A 16,947-nucleotide genomic window follows, 5' to 3' on the forward strand; every position below is an offset into this window, starting at 1 on the left:
TGAGGTGAAAATTTAACTTAACTTGACTACTCAGTTGGCTCTTGAGTTGGTTCAAGCTGGCTCCAGCACACCCCTGCCTTGATATATTCCATAGCCTTCCCTGGTCACTCATTCTAATGTCTAGATGCCTACACATACCTACACTATGCCTACACAGAAGAAAGAAGATTGCATCATAATTTCTCACATTTATATGACATATTACAGTTTAAAAAGCACTTGGTAGTTTTGGCCTTAAGACTATCTTTTCCTAGCTTCATATTCATAGTCTTCAGGGTGTGAGCAAGTATTTTGCTCCATTGGTGTCAGGACATAAAATGTATAGAGACAATTTTGGTTGTATTTTAAAAAAATTAAATATGACAGCCAAGAAGTCTATATTAACAGCGTTAAAGCTCCACAAAAGATGTCAAACTCACCACATACAGCAACACATGATCTGCAAAAAACTCGCTAGTGTGGCCTGAACCAGATTAAAAGTAATTGAAAAATGTTTAGCAAAATAAGTGAAAATTCAATTCAACATAAAGATGATCTGTCTTTTTGGAAATCAATATGTAGCCTATTCTATATGTTTCTATTTGTGTTTGATGCCACTGAGTGGAGATGTTTAACAAACATGAGTTCCTATAAAAAAGGAAAAGAGATTGTGGTATGAATAGCAGAGTCAAAATTTGAACTCATCTCCTCTGTCTTTTCTTCCAGAGCTCATTCCACTTCAGTATGCTTCCTTCATTAAGAGCTGTCTAGACTGCTTCTATTCCTTATGAGTGGGTAAAAAAGTGATAGCCAATGCCAAAAATGTAATTTCTTGGGGCAACTAGGTGGCTTAGTAGGACATAGGTAAAGCATCTACTTTAGTAACACTATTATCACTGAATATCATTGAAGACCAGGGAAACTGATACTTGATTTTGGTGACAATTTTTCTAATGCTCTTTATTTTATTGTCTGGGTTCCATTCTATAAAAGCCATTAATACAGTTCAATCTAGTTGAATGTAACTCAGATACTTATTGTTTTATTATTTATATTATACATTATGTGTAATCTAATATATGATGCTATATTATTATTATTTATATTATTATTATTATGTACTGGAATACACACTATAAGAGAAACAAACTATCATTAAGATAGAATAGCTCCCCTCAGAGAACTTATAACAAGCTGGTTATATGATATATACACATAAAAGGGTATATGAAAAGAGCCAGTATGGAACTTTTAGGTTTGAGGAAGGAAAGACCAATCATAATCATTCCATGCTGCCATTATTACTGCCGGATTTTTATTTGACATCCCTCTCCTGCAGAAATGTTAACATGTCAGGATTCAGAAAAGACTGAGTATATTGCAACTTAAATAATTTGTTTCTATGCATATCTTTGAGATGTTGTGCCAGTAACTAAGTAAATTAGTAATTGTTTGTCCCTTTTAGTGTTTAGCACATTGTAGATAGTGGACAGAGTTCCAGTTCTGAAGTCAGGAAGATAATTCTTTCTGAGTTCAAATTTGGTGTCAGACACTTTATAGCTGAGTGACCTTGGTCAAGTCACTTAACTCTGCTTAAATTTCATTGTTTTTTAAATGAGCCTGAGAAGGAAATGGCAAGTCATTCCTATATCTTTACCAAGAAAATCCCAAATGGGGTCATGAAGAGACAGATGTGACTGAAGTGATTGAACAGCAGTCCTTCAAAAAAGATTTCACCAAGATCAAGGGAATAGATTATTCAGAGAATCCCCACCTGAGTCTGTATTAAAAAGGTGAGATTCCATGAAGTTAAACATTAAATGGGCAAAGGGTTGAGGCCCAAGGGAGAGAAACCTGCAGTATAAACACTTGGTGAAAATGTTGCTACTGCTCTTGGGAAAAGGGAGTGAATCACTCACTCTGATATGATTTCTATTGCTATTTGGGTAGAAGATCATATTTGATTCATATCTCTGATTTATGAGTTAATATTTTCAGATGTCTATATTAAAGAAATAACAAAAACAGGCAAAAGTAATGTGCCACCTATTTCAAAGTCACCAGATATTTGAGAAATTCAGTTGGAAGAATACATAGTAAAATGATTTGATCACAAAGTAATCCCAAAGAGCAATATACCAATAAGGACAATTGAAGAAGAAAAAAATCTGCTCATGAAGACTGTTTTCTTGGCAGTTCTCAATGAATAAAAATAGCAACCAAAAGAGGGAGACTTCCCTGTCCAAAATCTGATTATAGTACAGGACAATTTCTTTTGGAACACATGGACTGGTTTATTCCCCAATAATCCAGTTATAGATCTGCCATCTATCTATCTATCTATCTATCTATCTATCTATCTATCTATCTATCCATGGATATATAGATATAGATTGTATATGTACCGTCCAACAAAACACATTTCCATCTTAGCCATGTTGCAATATATAGCAGATCTATAATTATATAATATATATCAGAAACATTCTACCTTAAACCTTGGCTCCTAAGGACATATAGACCTAAAATATAGAAGGTAGAGAACTCACTATTGATTATACAAACATGCCTAGAGAGATAATATAGAAACTCACAAAGTAATAAGTAGTAGGGTCAAAGTCTGAACTTTTCTTCCAGCTTTTTGCAGCTTCCAACTTCTCTTTTTATCCCACCTCACCATGTGGCCTTCATTAAGATTGTCTAGACTTCTATTCCTTTTGAATGGGTAAAAAAGTGATATCTTATATTTAAAATGTAATTTCTTGGGGTAGCTAAGTATCTCAATAGATAGACAGTCAAGTTTGGTATCAGGTTCTAACTTGATCTCAGACACTTCCTAGCTATGTGATTCTGGTCAATCCACTTAACCCCAATTGCCTACAAGTGATGGGCAAACTTTTTAAAGAGGGAGCCAAAGGAAAGGAAATGCTCATGTCAGTCTGTTTCTAAAGCAACTCTTTCAAAATTTCATTATATTGTATTCTACTCATTGTATTCATCAGATTAGGAATAATGTTGCATGGCCAGATAGAACATTTCAGGGGGCTGCTTTTGGCCTGCAGGCCGTAGTTTGCCCATCAATGGCATAGCCCAATGATGGTGAATCTTTTAGAGATGGAGTGCTGGATCCTACCCCGACCACATGTCCCAAGACCAAGTGCCATGACTGCCTCCTCCCCAGAAACAGTGTGCCATGCCCCTCCCTCCCATAGAGCACTGGGCACACTCTGCCAATCCCCACACACACAGAGGAGAGGGAGGAAGCATTCCCATTGGGCTGCTGGGTGGAGGGGTGGGTAAAGTGAGGAATATTCTCAGGGAGTGTAGAGAGGGGGAGGGGAGTAGCCCCGTGCTCTGCTCCCCTCCAGCTCTGCTGTCTATCAGCTCCTCACCTTCTCCCCATGCTCTCCCAGTTAACTGCTGGGCAGAAGGGTGGGGGATGTGAAAAATTGTCCTCAGGCATCATGGAGAGGGGGAGGGGAACAGCTCTGCATGAGTCCTTCTGCCTTTATAGTAATGAACTGGGGAGGGGTGGCTTCTGAGTGCCCACAGAGAGCATTCTTTGTGCCATCTTTGGTGCCAGTGCCATGAGTTTGCCATCACTGGCCTAGCCTTAATGCTCTTTTGTCTTGAAGTGATACTTGGTATCAATTCCAAGACATGATAAAGTTTTTTTTTTAGAAATTATAATTTCTTAAAGATTTTATTTATTGTAAAAATACATCAATTATTAAATATCTGTGCTATTTGTTCAATTTCATTTCTTTTAAAATTTAGTAAATAATTCTTCTGCAAATCTCATATTTACTATTCTTCATTTTTCAGGTTACTCTAGAACTTGCTTGATTATTTTTTCCCCCAAAGAGGCTAAGCAATTGATATCAGTAAAATCAAATCACTTTACCAAGGCCAAGTTTGAGTGATACAACTTGCTTTTGAATATATATGTTGATGATAAGAACCACAATGAATTTTTACTCGTGAAAGTAAGTGAGAGATAAAGCTAGGGGGCACGGTAGATCTGAGCCAGGAAGACCTGAGTCCAAATTTGACCTCATAGACTTCATACTGTTTGACTTTGGGCACTTAACTTCAATTTCTTTATCTATAAAATGGAGATAGTAATAGCATCTACTTCCCAAGGTAATTGTGAGGATAAAATGAGATATTTGTAAAGTACTTTGCAAACCTTAAACTTCCGTATGAGTGCTAGCTATTATTATTATCTAACATAGCAAAAATTATTATGAGCTACTTAAGAAATAAAATATTTGGTAACCTAATAATTTTTCAGCTATTTTTTATCCCTCTTCACCCTTCAACTTAATTGTTTTGTTTTTTTCAGTTTAGCTGTTTTCTTAGACTTGCTTCTTTTGAAATTTTACACTTCATTTCCTAGAACTTCATAGTTGGAAAGAGTTGTAGTGTCCGTCTAGTTCAACTCAGACTTGAAAGAAAATATCTATTATATGCCTGATAAACAGTGTTTCAGACATAGCTTTAACATCTCTAGCGATTGAGAACACACTTTTACCCAAGGAAGTCAGTTCTACTTTGGGATAGTTCTAATTGTAAAGACATTTTTCTTTAGTTAGCTTAAATTTGTCTCTTTGCAACTTTTACCTCCTTGCTTCCAGTTCTTCAAAAGAAATCACATCCATCATTCAACTATATGAAGACAGTTAATCTGTATTTAGAAGCAGGAAAGTGAAATGCCTCAACTCATTTTTTCAAAAGTTGATTTTGACCTCTGTGTTCCTTCCCTCTATTTTTCAGAAGTTATATTTACTAAAGACTAGAATGTTTTAGTGATTTGATCTGTATCTTTTAGGAGAGGAAACATAATTCCCCAGTATATCTTTTGTATCCTCTCATTTGCTCTATGTATCCTTCCTCATTTTTTATAGAATACCAGGAAATTAAGATACACATTTGAACCACTTCATTTAGCTGGGCTAGGAGATGAGGCCCATTACACAATCAGTCATCAAATTATTGAAAAACTCTGAAAACCTGAGAGCATAGGAGATCTGGGAAAGATTTACTTCAAGTCTCTTATGGGACTTCTTTTAGCAAGGCTGTTGCTGGAGTTCAGAGGGGTTACCCAATATTCTCTTTACCAGTCAGTCTTGTAGGATCTCCCGAGATTTTTGATGATTGGTCAACAGAGTGCTATTAATCTAAATGAAAAGACAAATAAAATATGCATACATTTCCTAGAGAAACAAAGTTTGTTTATAGATTACAAAAGAGAAGGAACCATGAAATGATAATAAGAGGACCTGCATTTTGAAGGTTCACTCTACTGCTTAGTATCAATTTAATGCTGGACAAATTAGTTTCTCTTTTTGAGTCTTAGTTTCTTCATCTGTAAAATGTGGGAGTTAAGCTAGTTGATACCCAATAGACTTTCTTGTCAATTTTTTAAACTTGATAAACACCAGGGACCATTTTCATGCACGAATAATTAACAAAGAGAATTGAACACAAAACCATGAATCTCTGTTGCCTATTTTTCAAAATATATAGCTTATTTTTCCCAATATGTATAATAAATTCCATGTGTTATTTCCAAAGCTGCACTGCTTGTCTCCGTTTCCCTTTGAAGTTTCCTGTTTTCTATTCTATGCATTTCCTAAAAATGCCTAATTAGGGTGCTCTTCTTTCTTATTTTAAATTTGCACTCTGATGACTAGTCCTCATTCCAATTCTCTCTCCTTTCATTTTCTAAGCCTTTTCTTGCAATAAATGACCACAGTTGAGCAAAATAAAACCAATCATTGACCATTTCCAAAACTGTATGTTTTATTTGGCATCTCTAATATATTTCCTAGACCTGACTATATAAAGTAGGTGATTTCTGATATTCATTCTAATTTTAAATCTATAATAATGAAAATGCTGATGGATTATTTGGGAAGAATTTTAGTTTTAAATTCCTAATACATAAAGCTTATTCAAATTAGGAAATAAGGTAAACTACCTTTTTAGGGTTTACTCTAATCACACACACACACACACACACACACACACACACACACACACACACACACACACNGTTTACTCTACACACACACACACACACACACACACACACACACACACACACACACACCCCTTCTAATTCATTTCACTGGACTTTAATTCATTAGTATTCTATTGTCACAGATTTTTAAGGACTGAACCTCTTGGCAAAAGATAGGCTTAGATGTATTTCTACCAGCTTCTAATAGCTGTACTCATTTTTTTTCAGAATTGTCCACCAGAAAATAAGAAGTAGAGAGATCATAGAAATATGTTCTATTCAGCCTGCTTTAGGGAGAGAAGAAGATATTGTCCATAGCTCTTGCTCAGCTTAAATGACTACACGGCTTCAATTCTCCATCAAAGAAATACTCTGACATCTGTCCAAGGTCACCTTGGTGCTGACTTTCAAACCAGGAAATTCCCAGAAAATATACACTCTAGATTAAGGTCAACCACTCTAGGGACCTGCTTTGCAGTTCTTTACAGGTCATGATTTGCATTTTATGGCCACCTTCCAAATGCATTCTAATTTGAGCTCTACTTGTTAAAAGTCACCTATGACACAGAAAGGTCTTGTTCCATCCCTGAACAAATAGCCTTTTCTATGCTTTATCTACTCAGTCTGGAAGGCCATTTATCCTAGTAGAAGTTTACCATTTTTCTGTTTCCTAAATGGCTGCAATATAGGTGTCTCATTAATAATCTAGTGCTACAATAAGATAGCAATAATAATTGTCAACATTAACAGTGATGTATGTCCTCCCTCATCTCTTTCTTTCAGAATTGTTGTCGTCAATCCTTGTTCAGCTCAGGTACCAGATTCTCTGTGAAGTCATCGTTAATCTCCTTATATTGAAGAGTATATTCTTCCTCAAAGTTTCCCAAAATATTTTGTCTGACTTTATTCTTTGCCTCCATCATTTTCTATCTTTCATTATACTTATTTGTTTACATTTATAAGCTACCCAGTAGATTATAAAATATTTTAGGTCAGGGACAATGCAGTCACTTAAAAAAATCTTTATCTCACTAATATTTAGCATAGTGCCATAAACCCCGCAGATCTGCTATAAATGCTTAATGTCTGGATATCTAATCAGTCAGGTTTCTAACTGTTCCATTGTCAAGAAATGAAGAGCTGCTAAAAAGAAAATTAAAACATTTCCATATCAAAACCTAGGAAAACAGCATTGTTTTTCTCAAAGATATCTGTGTGCTTTATCTCATAATGGCAACGTATAATTCCTGTGTATAGCTGTCACCGTAAATGAGAAGTTGTACATCTGGACACGCATTACCACATGAAAGTCACCTTTCAATTATTCACAGGCACATTACCTGCCCTGTATCTTATTCATAGCAAATCCTACTGAATTTGTACTTAGTTTATTGAATTGAAGAGGAAATTGTGATCTTTGAGCAGGATTTTTTAAAAAAGAAAAGATACATAAGTAGCACAAAAGGTTGGAAGATTCCTATGAAAAAGCTTACAAAAAGAGTCATGATTTGTTATATTTCTCTTCTTTTCAGTGCAATTAAATTGACAGAATCAAGGAGTTAAAACCTTAGAATCAGATGGAGTCTTGGAAGTCAGTCATATTGGGTTCCCCTCTGATTTTCTTATCAAGTGTTCAGTCAGTCATGACTATTTGATTGAATGTAAGCTCCTTGAGAAAGAATTATTTTCATGTTTTTCTTTGTATCTCCAGTGGCTAGCACAGTACCCAATGCAAAATTGGTTGGTTTTATTTTTTGTATTTAAAGAGAACCAAAATGATGATTTTGACTCTCAAATGACATGGATTTAAGAGTTTTACAAGGTCATCTGTCTCATCATCTTTTCCAAAGACATCCAAGTCCAGTGGCAAGACAAAAGTCAAGGTGACTAGTGATGGTTCAGGATCTTCAACATCTGATCAAGCTTTAAACACTCCATAGCTCCTGCTTCTGGTGCCTTCATGACTGTTAGAACAAATGGTTCTTATCCATTCTTTTCACCAGGGGAAGTTTTCACATGTGTGGGTAGACACCGATCTAACTCACCTGTTGGTCACCTCCACCTAGTTTAGTTGGCCATGCCTAGATGGTTTACCAGAGGGTTACCACTATGCATGGTACAGCTTCGTGGAGCTGGGTGTCAGATGGACACCAAAGGAGGAGAGCATCCCTGAAATGCCTTGCCAAGCCCTCCCAACAGAGGTCTTCTCTGACCCTAACTCTTAATACCCTATTCACTGCAACACAGAATAAATACTTCATAATATATGTTACTAAATGCTAAATTGAAGACTTTGAGTCTGGGAAATTACTCACTTCTTTAGAATCTTTTTCCATTTCTGGACAGCTCGAGTGTTTAGAAACTGTAATTGAAAGATAGCATGGTTTGTGGATAAAATGTTAGCTTTAGAGATAGGAAGACCTGCCTTCAAGTCGCTGGGTCTGCCACATTAGCTATGTTACCAGAAGCATATGATTTAACTTCCCATTGCCCTCTGGCAATTTTCTAAGACAAATTCCCAGTCTACACCAATGGAGGGAATTTTTGCACCTGGAGTTCCTGAACTAACAGGATAAACCAAAAATAATTTAATAAAATCAGGAAGTTTTTACTTATGTGTTAACTAAAATATGACATCTGTGAAGCTTCTACTTTAGTTCTGTTCTTTAGGGCCATGTTGAACTTCTACCAACCCAGTTCAGGCTTTGATCACCTCTCATATCTTATTGTAATTGTCTCTTAATTAGTTTACATGCCTCAAATCTCTTATGACAGAGATACAAAAGTTGTCTTCCTAAAGTGCAGGTTTCAACTTCCTGTCATCTACTTTATAAACTCCAGAATCAAATGCAAATACCTTCTTTTGGATTTGAAAACTCTTCAAAACCATTCTCCAACTTGCCTTTTCTGTCATATTAGAAAGACTGGATATGCTGACATTTGAGAATGAGGTAAAGGGAACTGGTTATGTTTAGCTGAATTTAGATGATACATTATGTCTTTTATATACTCCATAGAGCAGTGAGGTAGAACAGTAGATAGAGGGCCAGGTGTGGAGTCAGAAAGATCTGAGTTCAAATCAAACCTCAGACAATTACTGGCTTTGTGATCTTGGAAAAGTCATTTAACCCTGTTTTGCCTCAGTTTCCTAATCTATAAACAAGTTAGAGAAGGAAATGGCAAATCAATCCAGTATTTTTGCCAAGAGAACCCCCAAATGATGTTTCAAAGAATTGAACTTTCCTTTCAAATTTTGAATTCATGGATTTTATTTCAGATATATTTTAGCCCTTAAAGGCAATCTTTTTGAGGCCAGATATGGTATCTTTTGAGTCTTTGTGTCCCTAGTGTCCAAGTCAGAGCCTAGCACATAGTAAGTGCTCAAACTTGATTGATTGACTTCATTTGAAAGCTTTTCAAAAAATCTAAAGTCATTTTCATATCCTCTGATATCTTTCTGCTTTGCTCATCTAAACATAGCCTATTCTTTTTAATCTTTTACACATGCCATGATATTCAGTTCTCTAAATATTTGATTGGTCTCCTGTGTACATTCTCCAGTTTGTTATTGTGTTTTCTAAAATGTTGTATCCAAGACTAAACTTAATTTTCCTGATGATGTTTTATGATGAAGGGGTATAGGTAGTAGCCCTATCAATTTGTCTTGCTATAGATATTTTGACTCTATTAAAATATAACCTGATTGTATTACCTTAAAATTTTTTTTTAAACCCTTAACTTCTGTGTAATGGCTCCTAGGTGGTAGAGTGGTAAGGGTGGGCAATGGGGGTCAAGTGACTTGCCTAGGGTCACACAGCTGGGAAGTGTCTGAGGTTGGATTTGAACCTAGGACCTCCCGTCTCTAGGCTTGACTCTCAATCCACTGAGCTACCCAGCTGCCCCTGTATTACTGTTTTAAAAAAATTTTATCTTTCTCTAGCGCCCTTAACCATATTCTCCATTAACTAATTTAGTAAGTTTATAAATAGCTAGTGTAAAGTAACAATAGTAAAAAGTAAGACTGCGTAGGGGAACCTAGAAGTCACTTATAGATTGTCCTATAAATTAAGTGAGCATATTGGGTACTTGCAAATGGTCTCATAAATTAGTAGAGCTCAGGAGCCACTGACAGTTGTCCCATAAATTAACCAAGGCCACATTCTAAGACTATGTGTTAAATTAGAGAAAGTCAAATAGGCCTTAATGTAATGACCCCTCCATCCTACCAATTATCCATATTTTGTAAGCTTCAGATAAGCTTACAAAGATATACAATTAAGACCAGAAGAACACTAGCAAAATATTGTGCAAACAAACTAACCCTAAATTGTTGCTGATAATTTTGAGATGATATGAATGTTAATGAACTATACCTACGGTGACATGAATAAGAGTTAATCCATCCCCCATCACCAAAAGTTTATAAAAATCATACCTCCAACTCTTGCCCTAAATACTCTGTCTTCTATGAGTCCATACTGAATGGGTGCTTTCAAATCTGATCTGCAGTTAGATGACACACTTTGTCCTTCCCTCTCCCCATTCTTTTCCCCACTACTGCCTCCTTCTCTCTACTTCCCCATTTCTTGTGTCCAGGCTATCTGCTTCTGTACTGTTCACCCTACTGTGCCCCTCCCAAGTTTTACTCCCCACTAGTCTTTCCTTTGTAGTCTTTCCTGATGAGTATACAAAAAAATGGACATTAACCTCTTACCCCAGAGGAACCCCTAGTGGTTCCATTCCTTTAGTCATTCTCTGGGAGCACCAAGACTAAGACCATATGTTACTCATAGCCACACTGACCCCTGGATGAGCATGGCATAATGAATTCATGGGTAGAAAGCAAGGGTGGACAGCTAAACCTCCTTTCCTGTCCCAGGAGATTTTTCCTTTGTTTAGGTCACAATAAATCAATGACTAATTCCATAAATTAATTGGCAATTCACCTTTTAAACCTGCTATGTCACACTTTTAACTCATGTTGAATTTCTAGGCTTGAAAACCCTCCAGACCTTTTTCATCTTTCCTGTTTTCTACCATAAACTTCCTCATCTCCAAGCTGTCTTATATTTAAAAAAAATTTAACTTAAATTTGGCCCATCATCATTCTAGCCAGTGAAAATCTTTTTGGACTTTGACATGTTTGTTAGCTGTCTTTCCCAGTTTTGTAGTATGTGCTAATGTGATTATCAAGCCACTGATGAAAATGTAGACTTGAAATGAGTCAATGACATATCCCAAATGTACTCCACCCTCTTTTTTTTAAATTTTAAACCCTTAACTTCTGTGTATTGACTTATAGGTGGAAGATTGGCAAGGGTAGGCAATGGGGGTCAAGTGACTTGCCCAGGGTCACACAGCTGGGAAGTGTCTGAGGCTGGATTTGAACCTAGGACCTCCTGTCTCTAGGCCTGGCTCTCAATCCACTGAGCTACCCAGCTGCCCCTCCACCCTCTTTTAAAAGCAATAATCTGTTATTTACTCTTTTTTTTATAAAACCATGTAACCAGTTTCAAATCTGCATCCATAAACTATATAAACTAGTTCACGTTTCTCCGGATTATCTACATTATGAGAGACTTTGTCAAATATTTTGCTGTAATACTTATGACTGCATTATCTCTCCATCTATCAAAGTAACAATCTTATTAAAGGAGGAAACGAGGGCATTTGGACCTGAAGTGAATCCATGGTAGCATTTAATGACCACCACTTTCTTTTCTAAATGATGAAAAGCCATGAATATATTTCACAAGAATTGTATGTTTGATATGTACCTCACCTTCTTGTCATTTTGCTGATTTTCACCTGTGAAACTTCAGCCTTGGAATGCTCTTACCATCTACTGATTTAACACCTACTCAAGTGCTGCTGAATGAAGCTAGAGGAAATTATAAAATTGCTAATTAGTTACACTACAAATTTGGGGTCTTCAATGCATCAAGGCAATGCTTTTATGCTTCTTTCATTGATTAATATTCCATTCACTTCAGTGGCTTTTCCTATCCTGAATTTCCATTTTTCCTCAAGACTATTATGGCTACCCTTCCCCCAATGCTCTCAGCTAAGAACTTTGCCTTGGGGCAGCTTGGTAACTCAGAGGATAGAAAGCCAAGCCTGGACATGGGAGACCCTGGGTTCCAATCTGGCCTTTGATATTTTCCAGCCGTATGACCCTGGGGAAGTCATTAACCCAATTATTTAAGCTCTTATCTCTCTTTTGTCTTGGAACCAATATAGTATTGATTCTAAGATACAAGATAAAAATTTTAAAAAAGAGAATTTGCCCAATATTTAATTCAAAACATTGAGGTCATTTGTTAGAAACTCTCTTCTCCCCTCATCATCATCACTCAAATGCCTTTTGACAATCTCCCCTCCTTCAAACCTATGTCACATAAAGAGAGGCCCCTTCTCCTTGATAAGGCAAACCCCTCTATTATTCCCAATATCTTATTTGTCTTCTGTTTCTTCCTGTCTACTGTTTGCTTTCCAACTGCCTAAAATATGCTCATGTTTCTCTCATCTTCAAAAAAATTTAACTTGATCTCTCTAGGTATCCATGACACCTCCATCCCGCTTCTCCTATTTGTTTGAATATTCCTTTTCATTATCTTTTGCTGGTTCTTTTGCCAGGTATTTCTATTATTGGTGGGTGTCCTCCAGATCTCTTTTCTTGTGCCTTCTTCTCTTTCTATACTATTTCCTTAAGTGATACCATCAACTCCTTTGGATTCAATTAATTTCTCTATGCAGATGATTCTCAGATTTACTTACCTAGCTCTAATCTCTTTGAACATATAGGCTCACATCTCCAACTGCCTTTTGGACATCTTGATGTAAATGTCCTATAGATATCATTAAGCCAACATGTCCAAAACTGAACTTATCTTTTCCATCAACCTTTGCCCCTAAACTAAACTTTTTTCTTTTGAGGTCCTACTAGGCACCCACATTTACAAAGTGTCATTCTTGATTTCTTACTCTTATTCCTGTATCTGTTGCCAAGTCCTGTCACTTTTACCTTTATAACACCTCTAATGCATGCTCTTCTCTCCTCTGACATTACCACCACTCTGATACCATCCTCTATCACCCGAATTAATGTAATATTGTTATATTTTAATACATTGGTCTTGGGTCACAAGTTTCTTCTCACCTGAGTTTGTCCCTCACTTGGCTGTCAAAGTGATTTTCCTAAAATACAGAACCAACCATGTTAGCACCCTGTTTATAAAATCCAGTGACTCTTTATCATCTCCAAGATCAAATACAAAATCATCTGTTGGGATTCAAAGATCTTCATATTTTAGTCCCCTCTTACTTTTACAGTATTATTAGAGTTTACTCACTCCCACACACATTCTGTAATTCAGTGACAATGGCTTACCTTGATGTTGTTTGAGCAAGATATTCTATTTCATGACTTCATATATTTTCATTGTCTGTTCCTCATACCTGGAATTCTCTTTCTCCTCATCTCTGCCTTCTAACTTTCCTGGACTTTATCAAGTTGCTACTAATGTCCTACTTTTTACAAGAAGCTTTTCCTGATCCTCCTTACTTCAAGGGTCCTTCCTTTATTATTTCCAATTTATCATGCATTATTTTGTTTGTACATAGTAATAGACATGCGGTCTTTCCCATTAGATTGTAAACTCCTTAAGAACAGAGACTGTCTTTTATCCTTGGTACTCCACGACCTAGCACAGTATCTATTAAGCATATATTTAAAAAATGTTTGTTGATTGCTTGCTTGTTTTAGAATGTTCCTGAAACCATTAGAAGGTTTTTGTGAATGGAAACTCAGATTCTCCAGAGAATAGGATTGAATGGATAGTCTATGTATATCCTCTATGATTTTTGATGTGCCATTTAGCACATCATTTAGAATACTCCATTGGCACTAGTGTGTCTAGTCCAATCATGAGGACCAAGATTTTGCTGAACCAAATGGCCAGCTATAACTCTATACAGCCTCCATCCTCAGCACTGTGATGTTGGAAGTCATAAGCCATGGATGCTGACTACACTGCCCTTGTGCTGACTTCATGCATGATTATTATAGGGTTTTAGATGATGAAGAGGTCTGAACATCTGGTTCTTTCCCCATTGTTTACTGCTTTACTACTCTATTTCCTGCTTCCCTAATTCCAGAGATTCAGAGTTTCTTTACTCTTTGACAACAACTTTATTTTTCAGGTACCTCTTCCTGAATTAATACAACCCACTTTTGTTCCTTTCCTTCCTTGCTCCTTATTACAACTCTATTTTTATTATTAACAACCTGCCCCTTTCTTCTTAGATTTTATCATCTCATATTCTTTCCTTCTGTTGTTGCTGATGGCAACTTGAATCTCTCTAGAAGACACTGGTTCCTTGGACACTGCCTCTAGTGCAAGTAGCACTTTCTCTCATGTCTACGGTTGACCTTACTTGAAGGATGAATCAACATATTTTTAACTTCTGTCATTGCTCTATTTTCTCTCTTCTATCTCTCCTCATTTTGAGTTTATTCCATCCAGGTATAAAACCCTGAAGTCAGATAGTACAATGGCAAAAGTAATGGACTTGGAATCAGGAAGACCTCAGTTCAAATCCTGCCTCTGATATTTGTTAGCTGTGTGGCACTGGGCAAGTCATTTACCTTCTCTTAGCTTCAGTTTCCTCAACTGCAAAATAGGGAAAGTAATAGCATCTACCCACAAAATTATTAAATTCAAATGAGATAGTATGTGTAAAGCATGATACAAAAGTTAGCTATTATTTTTAATCTTGTTGCCATAATCTCCTCTATGTACTTTTCTTCATCTGAAAGTTTTCTTCAATTCTACCTTAACAACCAGTTTGTCATTATTGGTTAGCCTCACATCCAGGATAGCAATTTTCCTCATTGCTTCCTCCATGTTTTGAAAAATTAAACTATAATTAAAGAAAATAATTGCAATAATTTCAATAATAAAATCAATAATTTATAATAGATGCTCTGCTTTTAGTGTAACTCAGGTGGACATTGGGATGTTCTAAGACTTCTATCCATATTATATAATACTTCCATGACAAATCTGTGAACTGTTTCCTAAATTTACCATCTATTCTCTACCTGGGAACTTGGACTTCAGATCGGTGAGCACCTTGTCTAATCTTGATCTAGACCCTATGCTACTTCTTGGTCATTTTTATTCCATGCCACCATATGCTTGCTCTTCTTTCTTCTCTTCCCGCTTCTTTCTGACAGTCTGAGAATAATAATCAATTCAATATTACCATTCTTAGAAAGGCTATATCAGTAATCGTATGGCAATTGTCACTATCCTTCTGACTTCCACGATCAAAACACTCCTCCTTAGACACCAATTCCTTGCCTGTATTATTTTATCCTACTAGAATGGAAGCTTCTTGAAGGCAAGATTGCCTTGCTTAACACTTAATCCCACAGTCAGAGCTTATGCAAAAGAGCAGAAATAATAAATGTAACCTTCTCAGATCATAATGCAATAAAAATAATAATTAGTAAGGGCACCTGGACAGGCAAATCAAAACTAATTGGAAATTATATAATATGATTCTCCAAAACAAATTAGTCAAAGAAGAAATCATAGAAACAATCAACAATTTCATTGAAGAGAATGACAATGATGAGACATCCTACCAAACTCTGTGGGATGCGGCCAAGGCAGTACTCAGGGGGAAATTTATATCTTTGAGTGCATATATTAACAAATTAAGGAGGGCAGAGATTAATGAATTGGGCTTGCAACTCAGAAAATTAGAAAGCAAGCAAATTAAAAATCCTCAGAAGAAAACTAAATTAGAAATACTAAAAATCAAGGGAGAAATTAATAAAATTGAAAGTAAAAGACCTATTTAATTAATAAATAAGACTAGAAGCTGGTATTTTGAAAAACAGATAAAATAGACAAAGTACTGGTCAATCTAATAAAAAAAAGGAAAGAAGAAAACCAAATTGACAGTATCAAAGATGAAAAGGGAGACCTTACCTCTAATGAAGAGGAAATTAAGGCAATCATTAAAAACTATTTTGCCCAATTATATGGCAATAAATATAACAATTTAGGAGATATGGACGAATATTTACAAAAATATAAACTGCCTAGATTAACAGCAGAAGAAATAGAATACCTAAATAATCCCATATCAGAAAAAGAAATTGAACAAGCCATCAAAGAACTCCCTAAGAAAAAATCACCAGGACCTGATGGATTCACAAGTGAATTCTATCAGACATTCAAAGAGCAACTAATCCCAATACTATACAAATTATTTGATATGATAAGCAAAGAAGGAGTCCTACCAAATTCCTTTTATGACACAAATATGGTACTGATTCCAAAGCCAGGTAGATCAAAAACAGAGGAAGAAAACTATAGACCAATCTCCCTAATGAACATAGATGCAAAAATCTTAAATAGAATACTAGCAAAGAGACTCCAGCAAGTAATTAAGAAGATCATCCACCATGATCAGGTGGGATTTATACCAGGAATGCAAGGATGGTGCAACATTAGGAAAACCATCCACATAATTGACCATATCAACAGTCTAACCAACAAAAATCACATGATTATCTCAATTGATGCTGAAAAAGCATTTGACAAAATACAGCATCCATTCCTATTGAAAACACTGAAAAGTATAGGAATAGAAGGACCTTTCCTAAAAATAATAAACAGTATATACCTAAAACCATCAACAAACATCATATGCAATGGGAATAAATTAGAAGCCTTCCCAATAAGATCAGGAGTAAAACAAGGATGCCCATTATCACCTCTATTATTCAACATAGTACTGGAAACACTAGCAGTTGCAATTAGAGAAGAAAAAGAAATTGAAGGTGTCAAAATAGGCAATGAGGAGACTAAGCTATCACTCTTTGCAGATGATATGATGGTCTACTTAAAAAATCCTAGAGAATCAAC

Source organism: Gracilinanus agilis, chromosome 3 (genome assembly GCF_016433145.1).
Source record: "Gracilinanus agilis isolate LMUSP501 chromosome 3, AgileGrace, whole genome shotgun sequence".
Lineage (NCBI taxonomy): Eukaryota > Metazoa > Chordata > Mammalia > Didelphimorphia > Didelphidae > Gracilinanus > Gracilinanus agilis.